The following is a 15,127-nucleotide window of genomic DNA, read 5'->3' on the forward strand; positions in this document are numbered from 1 at the left end:
AAAAAGTTTGTCAGAAGTGGGATTCGAACCCACGCCCACATACGTGAACCAGAAGCATCGTTCAACCCGTATAACTGGGCAAGGTTTCCTTTGAGTCTGGCGCCTTAGACCACTCGGCCATTCGGGCAAAATACATCAGCCCAGCAAAAGGAGACACTGACATTGTTCCGGTAGTAAAGGAAAAAAAAGTTTGTCAGAAGTGGGATTCGAACCCACGCCCACATACGTGGCCAGAAACCTCGTTCAATCCGTATCACTGGGCAAGGTTTCGCTTGAGTCTGGAGCCTTAGGCCACTCGGCCATTCTGACAAGATATTTCAGCCCCAGCAAAAGGAGACACTGACTTTGTGCTGGTAGTAAAGTAAAAAAAAGAGCTTCTCAGAAGTGGGATTTCAACCCACGCCCACATACGTAGACCAGAGGCCTCGTTCAACCCGTATCACTCGGCAAGGTATCCCTTAAGTCTGGCGCCTTGGACCACTCGGCCATTTTGACACGATATTTTATTCCTAACCAAAGGAGACACTGGCTTCGTTCTTGTAGTAAAATAAAAAAACGTTTGTCAGAAGTGGAATTCACACCCACGCCCACATACGTGGACCAGAAGTCTCGTTCAACCCGTATCTTTGCGCAAGGTTTCCCTTGAGTCTGGCGCCTTAGACCACTCGGCCATTCAGATAGGATATGTCAGCCTCAGCAAAAGAAGTCGCTGACTCTGTGCTGGCAGAAAAAGTAAAAAAAAAATTGACAGAAGTGAGATTCGAACCCACGCACACATACGTGGAACAGAAGCCTAGTTCAACTCGCATCACTGGGCAAGGTTTCCCTTCAGTCTGGCGTCTTAGACCACTCGGCCATTCTGATACGATATGTCAGCCCCAGCAAAAGGAGACACTGACTTTGTTCTGTTAGTGAAGTAAAAAAAGTTTGTCTGAAGAGGGATTCGAACCCACGCCCACATACGTGAACCAAAAGCATCGTTCAACCCGTATCACTGGGCAAGGTTTCCCTTGAGTCTGGCGCCTTAGACCACTCGGCCATTCGGGCAAAATATATCAGCCCAGCAAAAGGAGACACTGACATTGTTCCGGTAGTAAATTAAAAAAAATTGACAGAAGTGAGATTCGAACCCACGCACGCATGGACCAGAAGGCTCGTTCAACTTGCATCACCGGGCAAGGTTTCCCTTCAGTCTGGCGCCTCAGACCACTCGGCCATTCTGACACAGTTTTTCTGCCCAGCAAAAGGAGACACTGACTTTGTTCTGTTATTGAAGCAAAAAAAGTTTGTCAGAAGAGGGGTTCGAATCCACGCCCACATACGTGGACCAGAAGCCTCGTTCAACCCCTATCACTGGGCAAGGTTTCCCTTGAGTCTGGCACCTTAGACCACTCGGCCATTCTCACACGACATATCAACCCAGCAAAAGGAGACACTGACATTGTTCTGTTAGAAAAGTAAAAAAAAGTTTGTCAGAAGTGGGATTCGAACCCACGCCCACATACGTGGACCAGAGGCCTCGTTCAACCCGTATCACTGGGCAAGGTTTTCCTTGAGTCTGGCGCCTTAGACCACTCGGCCATTCTGACACGATATACCAGCCCCAGCAAAAGAAGACACTGACTTCGTGCTCGTAGTAAAGTAAAAAAAGTTTGTCAGAAGTGGGATTCGAACCCACGCCCACATACGTGAACCAGAAGCATCGTTCAACCCGTATCACTGGGCAAGGTTTCCCTTGAGTCTGGCGCCTTAGACCACTCGGCCATTCGGGCAAAATACATCAGCCCAGCAAAAGGAGACACTGATATTGTTCCGGTAGTAAAGGAAAAAAAAGTTTGTCAGAAGTGGGATTCGAACCCACGCCCACATACGTGGCCAGAACCTCGTTCAACCCGTATCACTGGGCAAGGTTTCGCTTGAGTCTGGAGCCTTAGGCCACTCGGCCATTCTGACAAGATATTTCAGCCCCAGCAAAAGGAGACACTGACTTTGCGCTGGTAGTAAAGTAAAAAAAAGAGCTTCTCAGAAGTGGGATTTCAACCCACGCCCACATACGTAGACCAGAGGCCTCGTTCAACCCGTATCACTCGGCAAGGTATCCCTTAAGTCTGGCGCCTTGGACCACTCGGCCATTTTGACACGATATTTTAGTCCTAACCAAAGGAGACACTGGCTTCGTTCTTGTAGTAAAATAAAAAACGTTTGTCAGAAGTGGAATTCACACCCACGTCCACATACGTGGCCAGAAGCCTCGTTCAACCCGTATCTTTGCGCAAGGTTTCCCTTGAGTCTGGCGCCTTAGACCACTCGGCCATTCAGATAGGATATGTCAGCCTCAGCAAAAGAAGACGCTGACTCTGTGCTGGCAGAAAAAGTAAAAAAAATTGACAGAAGTGAGATTCGAACCCACGCACACATACGTGGAACAGAAGCCTAGTTCAACTCGCATCACCGGGCAAGGTTTCCCTTCAGTCTGGCGCCTTACACCACTCGGCCATTCTGATACGATATGTCAGCCCCAGCAAAAGGAGGCGCTGACTTTGTTGTGTTAGTGAAGTAAAAAAAGTTTGTCAGAAGAGGGGTTCGAACCCACGCACACATACGTGGACCAGAAGCCTCGTTCAACTCGTATCATTGGGCAAGGTTTCCCTTGAGTCTGGCGCCTTAGACCACTCGGCCATTCTGATAAGATATATCAGCCCCAGCAAAAGATGACACTGACTTTATGCTCGTAGTAAAGTAAAAAAAAGTTTGTCTGAAATGGGATTTGAACCCCCGCCCACACACCTAGACCAGAAGCCTCGTTGAACCCCTATCACCGGGCAAGGGTTCCCTTCAGTCTGGCGCCTTAGACCACTCGGCCATTCTGACACAATTTTTCTGCCCAGCAAAAAGAGACACTGACTTTGTTCTGGTAGTAAAGTAAAAAAAAGTTGACAGAAGTGGGATTCGAACCCACGCATGCATACGTGCACCAGAAGCCTCGTTCAACTCACTGGGCAAGGTTTCCCTTGAGTCTGGCGCCTTAGACCACTCGGCCATTCTGATACGATATGTCAGCCCCAGCAAAAGGTGACACTGACTTTGTTCTGTTAGTGAAGTAAAAAAAAGTTTGTCGGAAGAGGGATTCGAACCCACGCCCACATACGTGGACCAGAAGCCTCGTTCAACCCCTATCACTGGGCAAGGTTTCCCTTGAGTCTGGCACCTTAGACCACTCGGCCATTCTCACACGACATAGCAGCCCCAGCAAAAGAAGACACTGACTTCGTGCTCGTAGTAAAGTAAAAAAAGTTTGTCAGAAGTGGGATTCGAACCCACGCCCACATACGTGAACCAGAAGCCTCGTTCAACCCCTATCACTGGGCAAGGTTTCCCTTGAGTCTGGCGCCTTAGACTACTCGGCCATTCGGGCAAAATACATCAGCCCAGCAAAAGGAGACACTGACATTGTTCCGGTAGTAAAGGAAAAAAAAGTTTGTCAGAAGTGGGACTCGAACCCACGCCCACATACGTGGCCAGAAGCCTCGTTCAACCCGTATCACTGGGCAAGGTTTCGCTTGAGTCTGGAGCCTTAGGCCAGTGGGCCATTCTGACAAGATATTTCAGCCCCAGCAAAAGGAGACACTGACTTTGTGCTGGTAGTAAAGTAAAAAAAAGAGCTTCTCAGAAGTGGGATTTCAACCCACGCCCACATACGTAGACCAGAGGCCTCCTTCAACCCGTATCACTGGGCAAGGTTTCCCTTAAGTCTGGCGCCTTGGACCACTCGGCCATTCTGACACGATATTTTAGTCCTAACCAAAGGAGACACTGGCTTCGTTCTTGTACTAAAATAAAAAAAGTTTGTCAGAAGTGGAATTCACACCCACGCCCACATACGTGGACCTGAAGTCTCGTTCAACCCGTATCTTTGCGCAAGGTTTCCCTTGAGTCTGGCGCCTTAGACCACTCGGCCATTCAGATAGGATATGTCAGCCTCAGCAAAAGAAGACGCTGACTCTGTGCTGGCAGAAAAAGTAAAAAAAATTGACGGAAGTGAGATTCGAACCCACGCACACATACGTGGAACAGAAGCCTAGTTCAACTCGCATCACTGGGCAAGGTTTCCCTTCAGTCTGGCGTCTTAGACCACTCGGCCATTCTGATACGATATGTCAGCCCCAGCAAAAGGAGACACTGACTTTGTTCTGTTAGTGAAGTAAAAAAAGTTTGTCTGAAGAGGGATTCGAACCCACGCCCACATACGTGGACCAGAAGCCTCGTTCAACCCCTATCACTGGGCAAGGTTTCCCTTGAGTCTGGCGCCTCAGACCACTCGGCCATTCTGACACAATTTTTCTGCCCAGCAAAGGGAGACACTGACTTTGTTCTGTTATTGAAGTAAAAAAAAGTTTGTCAGAAGAGGGGTTCGAATCCGCGCCCACATACGTGGACCAGAAGCCTCGTTCAACCCCTATCACTGGGCAAGGTTTCCCTTGAGTCTGGCACCTTAGACCACTCGGCCATTCTCACACGACATATCAACCCAGCAAAAGGAGACACTGACATTGTTCTGTTAGAAAAGTAAAAAAAAGTTTGTCAGAAGTGGGATTCGAACCCACGCCCACATACGTGGACCAGAGGCCTCGTTCAACCCGTATCACTGGGCAAGGTTTTCCTTGAGTCTGGCGCCTTAGACCACTCGGCCATTCTGACACGATATATCAGCCCCAGCAAAAGAAGACACTGACTTCGTGCTGGTAGTAAAGTAAAAAAAGTTTGTCAGAAGTGGGATTCGAACCCACGCACACATACGTGTACCAGAAGCCTCGTCACACTCGTATCACTGGGCAAGGTTTCCCTTAAGTCTGGCGCCTTAGACCACTCGGCCATTCTGATACGACATATCAACCCAGCAAAAGGAGACACTGACATTGTTCTGTTAGAAAAGTAAAAAAAAGTTTGTCAGAAGTGGGATTCGAACCCACGCCCACATACGTGGACCAGAGGCCTCGTTCGACCCGTATCACTGGGCAAGGTTTTCCTTGAGTCTGGCGCCTTAGACCACTCGGCCATTCTGACACGATATATCAGCCCCAGCAAAAGAAGACACTGACTTCGTGCTGGTAGTAAAGTAAAAAAAGTTTGTCAGAAGTGGGATTCGAACCCACGCACACATACGTGGACCAGAAGCCTCGTCACACTCGTATCACTGGGCAAGGTTTCCCTTAAGTCTGGCACCTTAGACCACTCGGCCATTCTCACACGACATAGCAGCCCCAGCAAAAGAAGACACTGACTTCGTGCTCGTAGTAAAGTAAAAAAAGTTTGTCAGAAGTGGGATTCGAACCCACGCCCACATACGTGGACCAGAAGCCTCGTTCAACCCCTATCACTGGGCAAGGTTTCCCTTGAGTCTGGCACCTTAGACCACTCGGCCATTCTCACACGACATATCAACCCAGCAAAAGGAGACACTGACATTGTTCTGTTAGAAAAGTAAAAAAAAGTTTGTCAGAAGTGGGATTTGAACCCACGCCCACATACGTGGACCAGAGGCCTCGTTCAACCCGTATCACTGGGCAAGGTTTTCCTTGAGTCTGGCGCCTTAGACCACTCGGCCATTCTGACACGATATATCAGCCCCAGCAAAAGAAGACACTGACTTCGTGCTGGTAGTAAAGTAAAAAAAGTTTGTCAGAAGTGGGATTCGAACCCACGCACACATACGTGGACCAGAAGCCTCGTCACACTCGTATCACTGGGCAAGGTTTCCCTTAAGTCTGGCGCCTTAGACCACTCGGCCATTCTGATACGATATGTCAGCCCCAGCAAAAGGTGACACTGACTTTGTTCTGTTAGTGAAGTAAAAAAAGTTTGTCGGAAGAGGGATTCGAACCCACGCCCACATACGTGGACCAGAAGCCTCGTTCAACCCCTATCACTGGGCAAGGTTTCCCTTGAGTCTGGCACCTTAGACCACTCGGCCATTCTCACACGACATAGCAGCCCCAGCAAAAGAAGACACTGACTTCGAGCTCGTAGTAAAGTAAAAAAAGTTTGTCAGAAGTGGGATTCGAACCCACGCCCACATACGTGAACCAGAAGCATCGTTCAACCCGTATCACTGGGCAAGGTTTCCCTTGCGCCTGGCGCCTTAGACCACTCGGCCATTCGGGCAAAATACATCAGCCCAGCAAAAGGAGACACTGACATTGTTCCGGTAGTAAAGGAAAAAAAAGTTTGTCAGAAGTGGGATTCGAACCCACGCCCACATACGTGGCCAGAAGCCTCGTTCAACCCGTATCACTGGGCAAGGTTTCGCTTGAGTCTGGAGCCTTAGGCCACTCGGCCATTCTGACAAGATATTTCAGCCCCAGCAAAAGGAGACACTGACTTTGTGCTGGTAGTAAAGTAAAAAAAGAGCTTCTCAGAAGTGGGATTTCAACCCACGCCCACATACGTAGACCAGAGGCCTCGTTCAACCCGTATCACTCGGCAAGTTATCCCTTAAGTCTGGCGCCTTGGACCACTCGGCCATTTTGACACGATATTTTAGTCCTAACCAAAGGAGACACTGGCTTCGTTCTTGTAGTAAAATAAAAAACGTTTGTCAGAAGTGGAATTCACACCCACGCCCACATACGTGGACCAGAAGCCTCGTTCAACCCGTATCTTTGCGCAAGGTTTCCCTTGAGTCTGGCGCCTTAGACCACTCGGCCATTCAGATAGGATATGTCAGCCTCAGCAAAAGAAGACGCTGACTCTGTGCTGGCAGAAAAAGTAAAAAAAAATTGACAGAAGTGAGATTCGAACCCACGCACACATACGTGGAACAGAAGCCTAGTTCAACTCGCATCACCGGGCAAGGTTTCCCTTCAGTCTGGCGCCTTACACCACTCGGCCATTCTGATACGATATGTCAGCCCCAGCAAAAGGAGACGCTGACTTTGTTGTGTTAGTGAAGTAAAAAAAGTTTGTCAGAAGAGGGGTTCGAACCCACGCACACATACGTGGACCAGAAGCCTCGTTCAACTCGTATCACTGGGCAAGGTTTCCCTTGAGTCTGGCGCCTTAGACCACTCGGCCATTCTGATAAGATATATCAGCCCCAGCAAAAGATGACACTGACTTTATGCTCGTAGTAAAGTAAAAAAAAGTTTGTCTGAAATGGGATTTGAACCCCCGCCCACACACCTAGACCAGAAGCCTCGTTGAACCCCTATCACCGGGCAAGGGTTCCCTTCAGTCTGGCGCCTTAGACCACTCGGCCATTCTGACACAATTTTTCTGCCCAGCAAAAGGAGACACTGACTTTGTTCTGGTAGTAAAGTAAAAAAAAGTTGACAGAAGTGGGATTCGAACCCACGCATGCATACGTGCACCAGAAGCCTCGTTAAACTCACTGGGCAAGGTTTCCCTTGAGTCTGGCGCCTTAGACCACTCGGCCATTCTGATACGTTATGTCAGCCCCAGCAAAAGGTGACACTGACTTTGTTCTGTTAGTGAAGTAAAAAAAAAGTTTGTTGGAAGAGGGATTCGAACCCACGCCCACATACGTGGACCAGAAGCCTCGTTCAACCCCTATCACTGGGCAAGGTTTCCCTTGAGTCTGGCACCTTAGACCACTCGGCCATTCTCACACGACATAGCAGCCCCAGCAAAAGAAGACACTGACTTCGTGCTCGTAGTAAAGTAAAAAAAATTGTCAGAAGTGGGATTCGAACCCACGCCCACATACGTGAACCAGAAGCATCGTTCAACCCGTATCACTGGGCAAGGTTTCCCTTCAGTCTGGCGCCTTAGACCACTCGGCCATTCTGACACAATTTTTCTGCCCAGCAAAAGGAGACACTGACTTTGTTCTGGTAGTAAAGTAAAAAAAAGTTGACAGAAGTGGGATTTGAACCCACGCATGCATACGTGCTCCAGAAGCCTCGTTCAACTCACTGGGCAAGGTTTCCCTTGAGTCTGGCGCCTTAGACCACTCGGCCATTCTGATACGATATGTCAGCCCCAGCAAAAGGTGACACTGACTTTGTTCTGTTAGTGAAGTAAAAAAAAAGTTTGTTGGAAGAGGGATTCGAACCCACGCCCACATACGTGGACCAGAAGCCTCGTTCAACCCCTATCACTGGGCAAGGTTTCCCTTGAGTCTGGCACCTTAGACCACTCGGCCATTCTCACACGACATAGCAGCCCCAGCAAAAGAAGACACTGACTTCGTGCTCGTAGTAAAGTAAAAAAAGTTTGTCAGAAGTGGGATTCGAACCCACGCCCACATACGTGAACCAGAAGCATTGTTCAACCCGTATCACTGGGCAAGGTTTCCCTTGAGTCTGGCGCCTTAGACTACTCGGCCATTCGGGCAAAATACATCAGCCCAGCAAAAGGAGACACTGACATTGTTCCGGTAGTAAAGGAAAAAAAAGTTTGTCAGAAGTGGGACTCGAACCCACGCCCACATACGTGGCCAGAAGCCTCGTTAAACCCGTATCACTGGGCAAGGTTTCGCTTGAGTCTGGAGCCTTAGGCCACTCGGCCAATCTGACAAGATATTTCAGCCCCAGCAAAAGGAGACACTGACTTTGTGCTGGTAGTAAAGTAAAAAAAAGAGCTTCTCAGAAGTGGGATTTCAACCCACGCCCACATACGTAGACCAGAGGCCTCCTTCAACCCGTATCACTGGGCAAGGTTTCCCTTAAGTCTGGCGCCTTGGACCACTCGGCCATTCTGACACGATATTTTAGTCCTAACCAAAGGAGACACTGGCTTCGTTCTTGTACTAAAATAAAAAAAGTTTGTCAGAAGTGGAATTCACACCAACGCCCACATACGTGGACCAGAAGCCTCGTTCAACCCGTATCTTTGCGCAAGGTTTCCCTTGAGTCTGGCGCCTTAGACCACTCGGCCATTCAGATAGGATATGTCAGCCTCAGCAAAAGAAGACGCTGACTCTGTGCTGGCAGAAAAAGTAAAAAAAATTGACGGAAGTGAGATTCGAACCCACGCACACATACGTGGAACAGAAGCCTAGTTCAACTCGCATCACTGGGCAAGGTTTCCCTTCAGTCTGGCGTCTTAGACCACTCGGCCATTCTGACACAATATTTCGGCCCAGCAAAAGAAGACGCTGACTCTGTGCTGGTAGTAAAGTAAAAAAATTGACAGAAGTGGGATTCGAACCCACGCACACATACGTGTACCAGAAGCCTCGTTCAACTCACTGGGCAAGGTTTCCCTTGAGTCTGTAGCCTTAGACCCTTCGACCATTCTGGCACGATATTTCAGCCTTAGCAGAAGGAGACACTGACTTTGTGCTGGTAGTAAAGTAAAAAAAAGAGCTTCTCAGAAGTGGGATTTCAACCCACGCCCGCATACGTAGACCATAAGCCTCGTTCATCCCGTATGACTGGGCAAGGTTTCCCTTAAGTCTGGCGCCTTAGACCACTCGGCCATTCTGATACGATATGTCAGCCCCAGCAAAAGGTGACACTGACTTTGTTCTGTTAGTGAAGTAAAAAAAGTTTGTCTGAAGAGGGATTCGAACCCACGCCCACATACGTGGACCAGAAGCCTCGTTCAACCCCTATCACTGGGCAAGGTTTCCCTTGAGTCTGGCGCCTTAGACCACTCGGCCATTCTGACACAATATTTCGGCCCAGCAAAAGAAGACGCTGACTCTGTGCTGGTAGTAAAGTAAAAAAATTGACAGAAGTGGGATTCGAACCCACGCACACATACGTGTACCAGAAGCCTCGTTCAACTCACTGGGCAAGGTTTCCCTTGAGTCTGTAGCCTTAGACCCTTCGACCATTCTGGCACGATATTTCAGCCTTAGCAGAAGGAGACACTGACTTTGTGCTGGTAGTAAAGTAAAAAAAAGAGCTTCTCAGAAGTGGGATTTCAACCCACGCCCGCATACGTAGACCATAAGCCTCGTTCAACCCGTATGACTGGGCAAGGTTTCCCTTAAGTCTGGCGCCTTAGACCACTCGGCCATTCTGATACGATATGTCAGCCCCAGCAAAAGGTGACACTGACTTTGTTCTGTTAGTGAAGTAAAAAAAAAGTTTGTTGGAAGAGGGATTCGAACCCACGCCCACATACGTGGACCAGAAGCCTCGTTCAACCCCTATCACTGGGCAAGGTTTCCCTTGAGTCTGGCACCTTAGACCACTCGGCCATTCTCACACGACATAGCAGCCCCAGCAAAAGAAGACACTGACTTCGTGCTCGTAGTAAAGTAAAAAAAGTTTGTCAGAAGTGGGATTCGAACCCACGCCCACATACGTGAACCAGAAGCATCGTTCAACCCGTATCACTGGGCAAGGTTTCCCTTGAGTCTGGCGCCTTAGACTACTCGGCCATTCGGGCAAAATACATCACCCCAGCAAAAGGAGACACTGACATTGTTCCGGTAGTAAAGGAAAAAAAAGTTTGTCAGAAGTGGGACTCGAACCCACGCCCACATACGTGGCCAGAAGCCTCGTTCAACCCGTATCACTGGGCAAGGTTTCGCTTGAGTCTGGAGCCTTAGGCCACTCGGCCATTCTGACAAGATATTTCAGCCCCAGCAAAAGATGACACTGACTTTATGCTCGTAGTAAAGTAAAAAAAAGTTTGTCTGAAGTGGGATATGAACCCCCGCCCACACACCTAGACCAGAAGCCTCGTTGAACCCCTATCACCGGGCAAGGTTTCCCTTCAGTCTGGCGCCTTAGACCACTCGGCCATTCTGACACAATTTTTCTGCCCAGCAAAAGGAGACACTGACTTTGTTCTGGTAGTAAAGTAAAAAAAGTTTGTCAGAATAGGATTCGAACCCACGCCCACATACGTGGACCAGAAGCCTCGTTCAACCCGTATCACTGGGCAAGGTTTCCCTTGAGTCTGGAGCCTTAGACCACTCGACCATTCTGACACGATATTTCAGCCCCAGCAAAAGAAGACACTGACTTTGTGCTGGTAGTAAAGTAAAAAAAAAGAACTTCTCAGAAGTGGGATTTTAACCCACGCCCACATACGTAGACCAGAAGCCTCGTTCAACCCGTATCACTGGGAAAGGTTTCCTTTAAGTCTGGTGCCTTGGACCACTCGGCCATTCTGACACGATATTTCAGCGCAGCAAAAAAAGACACTGACTTTCTTCTGGTAGTAGATTAAAAAATTTTGTCAGAAGTGGGATTCAAACCCACACCCACATACGTGGACCAGAAGGCTCGTTCAACCCATATCACTGGGCAAGGTTTCCCTTAAGTCTGGCGCCTTCGACCACTCGGCCATTCTGACACAATATTTCGGCCCAGCAAAAGAAGACGCTGACTCTGTGCTGGTAGTGAAGTAAAAAAAATTGACAGAAGTGGGATTCGAACCCACGCATGCATACGTGTACCAGAAGCCTCGTTCAACTCACTGGGCAAGGTTTCCCTTGAGTCTGGAGCCTTAGACCACTCGACCATTCTGACACGATATTTCAGCTGCAGCAGAAGGAGACACTGACTTTGTGCTGGTAGTAAAGTAAAAAAGAGCTTCTCAGAAGTGGGATTTCAACCCACGCCCACATACGTAGACCAGAAGCCTCGTTCAACCCGTATGACTGGGCAAGGTTTCCCTTAAGTCTGGCGCCTTCGACCACTCGGCCATGCTGACACAATATATCAGCCCCAGCAAAAAAACACTGACTTTATGCTGGTAGTAAAGTAAAAAAAAGATTGTCAGAAGTGGAATTCGAACCCACGTCCACATACGTGGACCCAAGGCCTCGTTTAACCCGTATCACCGGGCAATGTTTCCCTTAAGTCTGGTGCCTTAGACAACTCGGCCGTTCTGACACGATATATAAGCTGCAGCAAAGGAAGACACTGACTTTGTTCTGGTAGTAAAGTAAAAAAAGATTGTCAGAAGTGGGATTCGCACCCACGCACACATACGTGGACCAGAAGCCTCATTCAACCCGTATCACTGGGCAAGGTTTCCCTTAAGTCTGGCGCCTTCGACCACTCGGCCATTCTGACACGATATTTTAGTCCTAACCAAAAAAGACACTGCCTTTGTTCTTGTACTAAAATAAAAAAAGTTTGTCCGAAGTGGGATTCACACCCACGCCCACATACGTGGACCAGAAGCCTCGTTCAACCCGTATCACTGCGCAAGGTTTCCCTTGAGTCTGGCGCCTTAGACCACTCGGCCATTCGGACAAAATATATCAGCCCAGCAAAAGGAGACACTGAGATTGTTCTGGTAGTAAAGTAAAAAAAAAGTTTGTCAGATGTGGGATTCGAACCCACGCCCACATACGTGGACCGGAAGCCTCGTTCAACCCGTATCACAGGGCAAGGTTTCGCTTGAGTCTGAAGCCTTAGACCACTCGGCCATTCTGACACGATATTTCAGCCCCAGCAAAAGGAGACACTGACTTTGTGCTGGTAGTAAAGTAAACAAAAGAGCTTCTGAGAAGTGGGATTTCAACCGACGCCCTAAACGTAGACCAGAAGCCTCGTTAAACCCGTTTCACTGGGCAAGGTTTCCCTTAAGTCTGGCGCCTTGGACCACTCGGCCATTCTGACACGATATTTCAGCCCAGCAAAAGGAGACACTGACTTTCTTCTGGTAGTAGATTAAAAAAGTTTTGTCAGAAGTGGGATTCGAACCCACGCACACATACGTGGACCAGAAGCCTCGTTCATCTCGTATGACTGGGCAAGGTTTCCCTTGAGTCTAGCACCTTCGACCACTCGGCCATTCTGACACAATATTTCAGCCCAGCAAAAGGAGACACTGACTTTGTGCTGGTAGTAAATTAAAAAAAATTGACAGAAGTGAGATTCGAACCCACGCACACATACGTGGACCAGAGGCCTCGTTAAACTCGCATCACCGGGCAAGGTTTCCCTTCAGTCTGGCGCCTTACACCACTCGGCCATTCTGATACGATATGTCAGCCCCAGAAAAGGAGACGCTGACTTTGTGCTGGTAGTAAAGTAAAAAAAGAACTTCTCAGAAGTGGGATTTTAACCCACGCCCACATACGTAGACCAGATGCCCCGTTCAACCCGTATCACTGGGCAAGGTTTCCCTTGAGTCTGGAGCCTTAGACCACTCGACCATTCTGACACGATATTTCAGCCCCAGCAAAAAAACACTGACTTTATGCTGGTAGTAAAGTAAAAAAAAAGATTGTCAGAAGTGGGATTCGAACCCACGTCCACATACGTGGACCAAAGGCCTCGTTTAACCCGTATCAGCGGGCAATGTTTCCCTTAAGTCTGGCGCCTTAGACCACTCGGCCATTCTGACACGATATATCAGCCCCAGCAAAAGAAGACACTGACTTCGTGCTGGTAGTAAAGTAAAAAAAGTTTGTCAGAAGTGGGATTCGAACCCACGCGCACATCCGTGGACCAGAAGCCTCGTCACACTCGTATCACTGGGCAAGGTTTCCCTTAAGTCTGGCGCCTTAGACCACTCGGCCATTCTGATATAATATGTCAGTCCCAGCAAAAGGTGACACTGACTTTGTTCTGTTAGTGAAGTAAAAAAAAGTTTGTCGGAAGAGGGATTCGAACCCACGCCCACATACGTGGACCAGAAGCCTCGTTCAACCCCTATCACTGGGCAAGGTTTCCCTTGAGTCTGGCACCTTAGACCACTCGGCCATTCTGACACGATATATCAGTCCCAGCAAAAGAAGACGCTGACTTCGTGCCGGTAGTAAAGTAAAAAAAGTTTGTCAGAAGTGGGATTCGAACCCACGCCCCCATACGTGGACCAGAAGAATGGTTCAACCCGTATCATTGGGCAAGGTTTCCCTTGAGTCTGGCGCCTTAGACCACTCGGCCATTCGGACACAATATTTCATCCCAGCAAAAGGAGACACGGACTTTGTGCTGGTAGTAAATTAAATAAAATTGACAGAAGTGAGATTCGAACCCACGCACACATGGACCAGAAGCCTCGTTCAACTCGCATCACCGGGCAAGGTTTCCCTTCAGTGTGGCGCCTTAGACCACTCGGCCATTCTGACACAACTTTTCTGCCCAGCAAAAGGAGACACTGACTTTGTTCTGGTAGTAAAGTAAAAAAAAGTTTGTCAGAATAGGATTCGAACCCACGCCCACATACGTGGACCAGAAGCCTCGTTCAACCCGTATCACTGGGCAAGGTTTCCCTTGAGTCTGGAGCCTTAGACCACTCGACCATTCTGACACGATATTTCAGCTCCAGCAAAAGAAGACACTGACTTTGTGCTGGTAGTAAAGTAAAAAAAGAACTTCTCAGAAGTGGGATTTTAACCCACGCCCACATACGTAGACCAGATGCCCCGTTCAACCCGTATCACTGGGCAAGGTTTCCCTTGAGTCTGGAGCCTTAGACCACTCGACCATTCTGACACGATATTTCAGCCCCAGCAAAAAAAACACTGACTTTATGCTGGTAGTAAAGTAAAAAAAAAGATTGTCAGAAGTGGGATTCGAACCCACGTCCACATACGTGGACCAAAGGCCTCGTTTAACCCGTATCACCGGGCAATGTTTCCCTTAAGTCTGGTGCCTTTGACAACTCGGCCGTTCTGACACGATATATGAGCTGAAGCAAAGGAAGACACTGACTTTGTTCTGGTAGTAAAGTAAAAAAAGTTTGTCAGAAGTGGGATTCGCACCCACGCACACATACGTGGACCAGAAGCCTCGTTTATCTCGTATGACTGGGCACGGTTTCCCTTGAGTCTGGCGCCTTGGACCACTCGGCCATTCTGACACGATGTTTCAGCCCAGCAAAAGGAGACACTGACTTTCTTCTGGTAGTAGATTAAAAAAATTTTGCCAGAAGTGGGATTCGAACCCACGCACACATACGTGCACCAGAAGCCTCGTTCAACCCGTATCACTGGGCAAGGTTTTCCTTGAGTCTGGAGCCTTAGACCACTCGACCATTCTGACACGATATTTCAGCCCCAGCAAAAGGAGACAGTGACATTGTTCTGTTAGTGAAGTAAAAAAAAAGTTTGTTGGAAGAGAGATTCGAACCCACGCCCACATACGTAGACCTGAAGCCTCGTTCAACCCCTATCACTGGGCAAGGATTCCCTTGAGTCTGGCGGCTTAGACCACTCGGCCATTCTGACACGACATAGCTGCCCCAG

At 48.6% G+C, this 15,127-nt stretch overlaps 29 non-coding genes across 29 annotated transcripts; all 29 read right to left on the bottom strand.

Moving 5' to 3' along the window:
* Window positions 1-8: 8 nt before the first annotated feature.
* Window positions 9-127, bottom strand: TRNAL-CAA (transfer RNA leucine (anticodon CAA)). The gene is made up of 2 exons: window positions 90-127; window positions 9-54 (listed from the first exon to the last, which is right to left on the bottom strand). It is a non-coding gene; the product is annotated as a tRNA-Leu (tRNA).
* Window positions 128-191: 64 nt separating this feature from the next.
* On the bottom strand, window positions 192-309 carry TRNAL-CAA (transfer RNA leucine (anticodon CAA)). The gene is made up of 2 exons: window positions 272-309; window positions 192-236 (listed from the first exon to the last, which is right to left on the bottom strand). It is a non-coding gene; the product is annotated as a tRNA-Leu (tRNA).
* Window positions 310-1,470: 1,161 nt separating this feature from the next.
* Window positions 1,471-1,589, bottom strand: TRNAL-CAA (transfer RNA leucine (anticodon CAA)). Its single transcript has 2 exons — window positions 1,552-1,589; window positions 1,471-1,516 (listed from the first exon to the last, which is right to left on the bottom strand). It is a non-coding gene; the product is annotated as a tRNA-Leu (tRNA).
* A 64-nt stretch (window positions 1,590-1,653) lies between these two features.
* TRNAL-CAA (transfer RNA leucine (anticodon CAA)) lies at window positions 1,654-1,772 on the bottom strand. The gene is made up of 2 exons: window positions 1,735-1,772; window positions 1,654-1,699 (listed from the first exon to the last, which is right to left on the bottom strand). It is a non-coding gene; the product is annotated as a tRNA-Leu (tRNA).
* A 64-nt stretch (window positions 1,773-1,836) lies between these two features.
* TRNAL-CAA (transfer RNA leucine (anticodon CAA)) lies at window positions 1,837-1,953 on the bottom strand. Its single transcript has 2 exons — window positions 1,916-1,953; window positions 1,837-1,881 (listed from the first exon to the last, which is right to left on the bottom strand). It is a non-coding gene; the product is annotated as a tRNA-Leu (tRNA).
* A 1,160-nt stretch (window positions 1,954-3,113) lies between these two features.
* Window positions 3,114-3,237, bottom strand: TRNAL-CAA (transfer RNA leucine (anticodon CAA)). Its single transcript has 2 exons — window positions 3,195-3,237; window positions 3,114-3,159 (listed from the first exon to the last, which is right to left on the bottom strand). It is a non-coding gene; the product is annotated as a tRNA-Leu (tRNA).
* A 1,342-nt stretch (window positions 3,238-4,579) lies between these two features.
* On the bottom strand, window positions 4,580-4,698 carry TRNAL-CAA (transfer RNA leucine (anticodon CAA)). The gene is made up of 2 exons: window positions 4,661-4,698; window positions 4,580-4,625 (listed from the first exon to the last, which is right to left on the bottom strand). It is a non-coding gene; the product is annotated as a tRNA-Leu (tRNA).
* A 64-nt stretch (window positions 4,699-4,762) lies between these two features.
* TRNAL-UAA (transfer RNA leucine (anticodon UAA)) lies at window positions 4,763-4,881 on the bottom strand. Its single transcript has 2 exons — window positions 4,844-4,881; window positions 4,763-4,808 (listed from the first exon to the last, which is right to left on the bottom strand). It is a non-coding gene; the product is annotated as a tRNA-Leu (tRNA).
* Window positions 4,882-4,945: 64 nt separating this feature from the next.
* On the bottom strand, window positions 4,946-5,064 carry TRNAL-CAA (transfer RNA leucine (anticodon CAA)). The gene is made up of 2 exons: window positions 5,027-5,064; window positions 4,946-4,991 (listed from the first exon to the last, which is right to left on the bottom strand). It is a non-coding gene; the product is annotated as a tRNA-Leu (tRNA).
* A 64-nt stretch (window positions 5,065-5,128) lies between these two features.
* TRNAL-UAA (transfer RNA leucine (anticodon UAA)) lies at window positions 5,129-5,247 on the bottom strand. The gene is made up of 2 exons: window positions 5,210-5,247; window positions 5,129-5,174 (listed from the first exon to the last, which is right to left on the bottom strand). It is a non-coding gene; the product is annotated as a tRNA-Leu (tRNA).
* Window positions 5,248-5,311: 64 nt separating this feature from the next.
* Window positions 5,312-5,430, bottom strand: TRNAL-CAA (transfer RNA leucine (anticodon CAA)). The gene is made up of 2 exons: window positions 5,393-5,430; window positions 5,312-5,357 (listed from the first exon to the last, which is right to left on the bottom strand). It is a non-coding gene; the product is annotated as a tRNA-Leu (tRNA).
* Window positions 5,431-5,494: 64 nt separating this feature from the next.
* On the bottom strand, window positions 5,495-5,613 carry TRNAL-CAA (transfer RNA leucine (anticodon CAA)). The gene is made up of 2 exons: window positions 5,576-5,613; window positions 5,495-5,540 (listed from the first exon to the last, which is right to left on the bottom strand). It is a non-coding gene; the product is annotated as a tRNA-Leu (tRNA).
* A 64-nt stretch (window positions 5,614-5,677) lies between these two features.
* Window positions 5,678-5,796, bottom strand: TRNAL-UAA (transfer RNA leucine (anticodon UAA)). The gene is made up of 2 exons: window positions 5,759-5,796; window positions 5,678-5,723 (listed from the first exon to the last, which is right to left on the bottom strand). It is a non-coding gene; the product is annotated as a tRNA-Leu (tRNA).
* Window positions 5,797-5,860: 64 nt separating this feature from the next.
* Window positions 5,861-5,984, bottom strand: TRNAL-CAA (transfer RNA leucine (anticodon CAA)). Its single transcript has 2 exons — window positions 5,942-5,984; window positions 5,861-5,906 (listed from the first exon to the last, which is right to left on the bottom strand). It is a non-coding gene; the product is annotated as a tRNA-Leu (tRNA).
* Window positions 5,985-6,226: 242 nt separating this feature from the next.
* Window positions 6,227-6,344, bottom strand: TRNAL-CAA (transfer RNA leucine (anticodon CAA)). Its single transcript has 2 exons — window positions 6,307-6,344; window positions 6,227-6,271 (listed from the first exon to the last, which is right to left on the bottom strand). It is a non-coding gene; the product is annotated as a tRNA-Leu (tRNA).
* Window positions 6,345-7,688: 1,344 nt separating this feature from the next.
* TRNAF-GAA (transfer RNA phenylalanine (anticodon GAA)) lies at window positions 7,689-7,807 on the bottom strand. Its single transcript has 2 exons — window positions 7,770-7,807; window positions 7,689-7,734 (listed from the first exon to the last, which is right to left on the bottom strand). It is a non-coding gene; the product is annotated as a tRNA-Phe (tRNA).
* A 1,704-nt stretch (window positions 7,808-9,511) lies between these two features.
* On the bottom strand, window positions 9,512-9,630 carry TRNAL-CAA (transfer RNA leucine (anticodon CAA)). Its single transcript has 2 exons — window positions 9,593-9,630; window positions 9,512-9,557 (listed from the first exon to the last, which is right to left on the bottom strand). It is a non-coding gene; the product is annotated as a tRNA-Leu (tRNA).
* Window positions 9,631-10,423: 793 nt separating this feature from the next.
* Window positions 10,424-10,541, bottom strand: TRNAL-CAA (transfer RNA leucine (anticodon CAA)). The gene is made up of 2 exons: window positions 10,504-10,541; window positions 10,424-10,468 (listed from the first exon to the last, which is right to left on the bottom strand). It is a non-coding gene; the product is annotated as a tRNA-Leu (tRNA).
* A 433-nt stretch (window positions 10,542-10,974) lies between these two features.
* On the bottom strand, window positions 10,975-11,093 carry TRNAL-UAA (transfer RNA leucine (anticodon UAA)). Its single transcript has 2 exons — window positions 11,056-11,093; window positions 10,975-11,020 (listed from the first exon to the last, which is right to left on the bottom strand). It is a non-coding gene; the product is annotated as a tRNA-Leu (tRNA).
* Window positions 11,094-11,155: 62 nt separating this feature from the next.
* TRNAL-UAA (transfer RNA leucine (anticodon UAA)) lies at window positions 11,156-11,274 on the bottom strand. The gene is made up of 2 exons: window positions 11,237-11,274; window positions 11,156-11,201 (listed from the first exon to the last, which is right to left on the bottom strand). It is a non-coding gene; the product is annotated as a tRNA-Leu (tRNA).
* Window positions 11,275-11,880: 606 nt separating this feature from the next.
* On the bottom strand, window positions 11,881-11,999 carry TRNAL-UAA (transfer RNA leucine (anticodon UAA)). The gene is made up of 2 exons: window positions 11,962-11,999; window positions 11,881-11,926 (listed from the first exon to the last, which is right to left on the bottom strand). It is a non-coding gene; the product is annotated as a tRNA-Leu (tRNA).
* Window positions 12,000-12,063: 64 nt separating this feature from the next.
* On the bottom strand, window positions 12,064-12,182 carry TRNAL-CAA (transfer RNA leucine (anticodon CAA)). The gene is made up of 2 exons: window positions 12,145-12,182; window positions 12,064-12,109 (listed from the first exon to the last, which is right to left on the bottom strand). It is a non-coding gene; the product is annotated as a tRNA-Leu (tRNA).
* A 432-nt stretch (window positions 12,183-12,614) lies between these two features.
* Window positions 12,615-12,733, bottom strand: TRNAL-CAA (transfer RNA leucine (anticodon CAA)). Its single transcript has 2 exons — window positions 12,696-12,733; window positions 12,615-12,660 (listed from the first exon to the last, which is right to left on the bottom strand). It is a non-coding gene; the product is annotated as a tRNA-Leu (tRNA).
* Window positions 12,734-13,162: 429 nt separating this feature from the next.
* TRNAL-UAA (transfer RNA leucine (anticodon UAA)) lies at window positions 13,163-13,281 on the bottom strand. The gene is made up of 2 exons: window positions 13,244-13,281; window positions 13,163-13,208 (listed from the first exon to the last, which is right to left on the bottom strand). It is a non-coding gene; the product is annotated as a tRNA-Leu (tRNA).
* A 64-nt stretch (window positions 13,282-13,345) lies between these two features.
* TRNAL-UAA (transfer RNA leucine (anticodon UAA)) lies at window positions 13,346-13,464 on the bottom strand. Its single transcript has 2 exons — window positions 13,427-13,464; window positions 13,346-13,391 (listed from the first exon to the last, which is right to left on the bottom strand). It is a non-coding gene; the product is annotated as a tRNA-Leu (tRNA).
* Window positions 13,465-13,529: 65 nt separating this feature from the next.
* Window positions 13,530-13,648, bottom strand: TRNAL-CAA (transfer RNA leucine (anticodon CAA)). Its single transcript has 2 exons — window positions 13,611-13,648; window positions 13,530-13,575 (listed from the first exon to the last, which is right to left on the bottom strand). It is a non-coding gene; the product is annotated as a tRNA-Leu (tRNA).
* Window positions 13,649-13,712: 64 nt separating this feature from the next.
* TRNAL-CAA (transfer RNA leucine (anticodon CAA)) lies at window positions 13,713-13,831 on the bottom strand. The gene is made up of 2 exons: window positions 13,794-13,831; window positions 13,713-13,758 (listed from the first exon to the last, which is right to left on the bottom strand). It is a non-coding gene; the product is annotated as a tRNA-Leu (tRNA).
* A 792-nt stretch (window positions 13,832-14,623) lies between these two features.
* TRNAL-CAA (transfer RNA leucine (anticodon CAA)) lies at window positions 14,624-14,742 on the bottom strand. Its single transcript has 2 exons — window positions 14,705-14,742; window positions 14,624-14,669 (listed from the first exon to the last, which is right to left on the bottom strand). It is a non-coding gene; the product is annotated as a tRNA-Leu (tRNA).
* A 63-nt stretch (window positions 14,743-14,805) lies between these two features.
* Window positions 14,806-14,924, bottom strand: TRNAL-CAA (transfer RNA leucine (anticodon CAA)). Its single transcript has 2 exons — window positions 14,887-14,924; window positions 14,806-14,851 (listed from the first exon to the last, which is right to left on the bottom strand). It is a non-coding gene; the product is annotated as a tRNA-Leu (tRNA).
* Window positions 14,925-15,127: the final 203 nt, after the last annotated feature.

Source organism: Rhipicephalus microplus, chromosome 2 (assembly GCF_043290135.1).
Source record: "Rhipicephalus microplus isolate Deutch F79 chromosome 2, USDA_Rmic, whole genome shotgun sequence".
Classification (NCBI taxonomy): Eukaryota; Metazoa; Arthropoda; class Arachnida; order Ixodida; family Ixodidae; genus Rhipicephalus; species Rhipicephalus microplus.